The 4,186-nt window shown below is 38.4% G+C and overlaps 1 non-coding gene across 1 annotated transcript; it reads right to left on the minus strand.

The window, feature by feature from the left end:
• Positions 1-849: 849 nt before the first annotated feature.
• On the minus strand, positions 850-920 carry Trnag-gcc. Its single transcript has one exon. It is a non-coding gene; the product is annotated as a tRNA-Gly (tRNA).
• Between the last annotated feature and the right edge of the window lie 3,266 nt (positions 921-4,186).

Here is a 4,186-nt window from a genome sequence, read left to right on the forward strand (position 1 = left end):
AATACTTGGTGATATACCGACAGTAAAATATAAAGCTATTGCACCATATAATTGGATGCTACCGCCAAGCCCGACCCGCAGCAATCAAGAGTGTAGAATATTCAACCTCTGTTGTTGTTAGTCATGAGGTGGATTTCCAAAGCAAGGTGGGAAGAAGCGTTGGGTTGGATGGCCTTCAGGGTTAGATTAATCGGAGAAATTATATTCCGGCATCAGGCAACCATAATATTTTCCGAATTAATCAGGAGATTGATTAATACATATATTGATTTTTTGCTGCTTAAGTCATAATGCTCCACAATCCACCTAAACGGTACCTATTTAGCATGACTTATGTTTAGACCGAAACACTGGACGAATGCTTATCTAGAACATATTCACGAGGTGTTGAGCTCCCAGCAAGCATGCGTCAAGTACCCCAAATAATAAATACATCTACAGAATTCCCTGCAGGCCACCTCTAGGGTGTTTGGCAGGGGGTGATCAATCACCAGCATTCAGCATGCAATAGGATTCCCGCATGCACACCACACAGTCCAAAATACGTTACGCATGCTATCAAATTATACTAACGTATTCATTCAAAGGCAAAACTTGGCATTTACTCATTAAGATTTTATGACAATAAAGCCAAAACACACCTAACGTGTCGTTTTATGTAGCCACTCTAATAGACAATTTAAAACGACCATGAGTCATTTCATTTTTCAAATTTAACAATGTTTGATAGATTTTGAAATGGAATGAATTATAAAAGATTTTCCATTTCCAGCACGTCTAACTTGTCAAGTTTAATAATTTCCGGCATTATTTGCAGTATTGACGGGAAATGGAAACCACAAAAAAAGTTGCATCGGCCGGGAATCGAACCCGGGCCGCCCGCGTGGCAGGCGAGCATTCTACCACTGAACCACCGATGCTTGCACGACGAAAAGTGACTAACGAAGAACCAGTCTATATATTTTATATAGAACTTACAAATAGAAACAGCCATGAAATTCGTATCGCCAAGTTTTATTTTTCACTGTACCCATGTTGTCGTCGTTAGATCCAATGCTTTGGTTGCTTTCCAGTTTTGGTATTTTATAGGGACATTTCTCACCACTATTAATATTAATGGATTTGCACTTATGTGCAACCACAACGACACGAGCACAAATGAGGCAGGGATTACCTATCTACATCTACATAATACCCTGCGAGCCACCTCTAGGGTGTTTGGCAGGGGGTTACAATTCACCAATATGCAACATGCAAGAGGACCGCCACATGCACACCGCACGGTCATAGAAATATTACGCACACTAGCAAAATATACATGCTTATTCATGAAAAAAAACTTGGTAATGGTTAGTGATTCCTAGAGCAAATACATGCAAGTTTAGAACTATGAAAAAAGACATGCAATGATTGATCCTTGCGAGCGACGCCATTAATCCTATCAATTGAGACAACGTTGCCATCTTTAATAGTACGAGGGAAGAATGAAATTTTAAATCTCTCTGCTTTGCAGTCTATTTCTTTTATTTTATTCTCATGATCACGTCTTCTATAGTATGATGGTAAACGAAGGATGTGATTCACGTCGTTTGAGTAAATATCTTCTCCGAAATTCTTAAGCCTATACTTCGATCTACGCTCTTGTAAGGATTCCCATCCAAACTCGTGTAACATACTGGAAACGCTGCACTTTTTGTCGTAACAACCCATCACAAATCTGGCCGCCCTGCGCTGTACGCGACCCAGACGGCACAGGAAGTTTTCGTACCTAAATACGAGGGTGGACAATCAAGATACAAAAATCGCGCTTAGGAAGTTACTTAGAAGGTTTTGTTTCTTTATTTCCTTTAATGACGAAAAAAGATGCAAGAGGACTGGCAAATTCATATGCATCGATAAAATTGTATCTCATCGATAAAACTGTATTCGGTCTGGGACTATTTTCTTTCGCGGGTGGTGCCATCTGGTGCCATCGTGCCCTATCCTCCTAGAAAGATCACATGCCTTCACAAGCCGTTTGAGATCGCGTCGTTTACGTCACGTCTCACTACATTTCAGGGATTTTTGTGGTTAAGTTAGTGAAGAATAGAGTGTCTGGTAATGGTGAAGTTTCCCTTATTCTTTAATTTCATTCACTGGGCTTCAGAAACGTGTTTGTGAGATATTTTTGTTAGAAATGCCTTTCGTGTGTGTATTGTCGGGATGTAATGGAAACTCCGGGACATATGGTTCAAGTTTTTAGCTCTCCAAAAGATCCTGAGTTGAAGAAGAAGTGCATTTGGGCGATAAGAAGAAAACATTTCACCCCTACGAAAAACTGTGAGGTATGTACTCTTTCTCGCTGTAATTATTTATCAACATCCCGAACTATTCAGTACTAAAAATGGTGATTCAAAATATTGTAGCAGCAATTCTTTTGAAAATTCTTGCATTTTAGTTGTCTTTTTTGTATTAATTCATTCGGTAAACGTGTGGTTAAAGGAGAAACTAGGAATAAGCTGCCAAGTTTATAGGATCGAATATTGCTTCTTAGCTTGCCCTATGGTGTATTACACGTCGGCTTTCATCATTTCAAATTATCTTATGCTATAGTTTAAAACAATAAAAATATCAGGCATACAAATATTTACTATATTTACGAGCCTAGTAATTTGATTTCTCATGCAGAAATACCAAAAATTGGAAATGATTTGACCTAATAAGTTACATGGTATTTTATTATTTATTAATTTTAGGTGTGTGAGCTTCACATTGCACCAATGTGATATCAGAAAGTAATCTGTGGCCTTGGACGAGAAGACGAGGAGAAAATTCTTGCTGAATGGAAGGTGCCCAGATTGGAGGAAGGTACCATTGCTTCACTGTTACCTGTCTCCAAGAAGACAGACATTGTGGCAGAAGTGACATATTTGTGGATGTGGATTTGATTTGTGCAAGTTGGTGCAGTGATAGTGGACGTTCATCGGAGAAAGTATTGACGATAGTTTGTATGTATCGACCAGTCCTCTTTTAAATAATTTTCTATTCGAAAGAGAATAAGAGTAATTGTTTCGCTAAATTAGATGTGGGATAGAAGAGAAAATTGGAAATATTATTGTGGTTGACAATAGAAAATACATAATATATGTATTGTATTTCTGTGGGTTTTTTCTTTCCTGCCTCTTTAAAATTTCTTGCGGTGGTGACTTCATGCAAAGTAAGTATAAAATCGGAGGTGTGATCTAAGAGATAACATGTTTTATTTTACAAGTGTTATTGCTGGTGATTTGGCAGGACTTTCATATTTTTAATAGGTTGATACATTTACTGTAGTGACCTATAGGGACTTTTACTCATACCAAATAATTTTTCAAATACTTTAGCGCCTGATATGGGTAAGTTTTAGTAGCTGAGACTGAACTATACGTTAATTTTTGCTTGCATTTTGATGAATTCGATCATACTAATAGCAGATGTGTCAGCAATCCTGTTTCATCGGCAATTTTTATTTAAAAATCTTATTTCGTCAGGCTTTAGGGTAAGCTTTTTAATGCTCGTGGGCTATGTGATGTCTTATTTTGTGTCAAAATTAATAAGAATTTACTCTCATTAACATCTCAAGGTTTCCAAGTAAGTACGAGCCACTTAACAATGCTGGATGCTGGTGGTGCGTGAATTAGCCGTGAGAATCTCATTTTTCGCAGAGTTATTTAAGTGGCCGAGTAAGTTTTGTAAGTTCTCAATGGGTAAATAATACTATATCATGAATTCTAATTACCATGAAAAACTCACAACCGACAAAAACTTTGTCGGTCGTGAGTCTTTCATGGTAATTAGAATTCATGATATGGTGTTATTTACCTATTGAGAACTTACAATTCATTCGTATCAAGGTTCTCGCTACGGTCGGTAGCTATCGATTGTGTTGCGTTCGATACATTTTTCGATCGTGCGAGTTACGATATAACTAATTTCGACCTAATCGATTGAGATTAGCCTGAGTGCCGTGTTCCTGCGCGCTATGTATCCAATCGTACGTGCTTAGTAGCGGACATTCACATGCTGCGTACGCGCTTCGTCGACAGGCCGCGAATGGTATGTATCCATTGACGAAAAGCGACGGAGCGGCACAGTATCCCCTTAGTCAATGGGTACTATGTACATACGAATTAGATACGGAGGGTTCTGTGCCGTCTGGGGATTGATT

Source organism: Ischnura elegans, chromosome 8 (genome assembly GCF_921293095.1).
Source record: "Ischnura elegans chromosome 8, ioIscEleg1.1, whole genome shotgun sequence".
In the NCBI taxonomy this organism is placed as follows: Eukaryota; Metazoa; Arthropoda; class Insecta; order Odonata; family Coenagrionidae; genus Ischnura; species Ischnura elegans.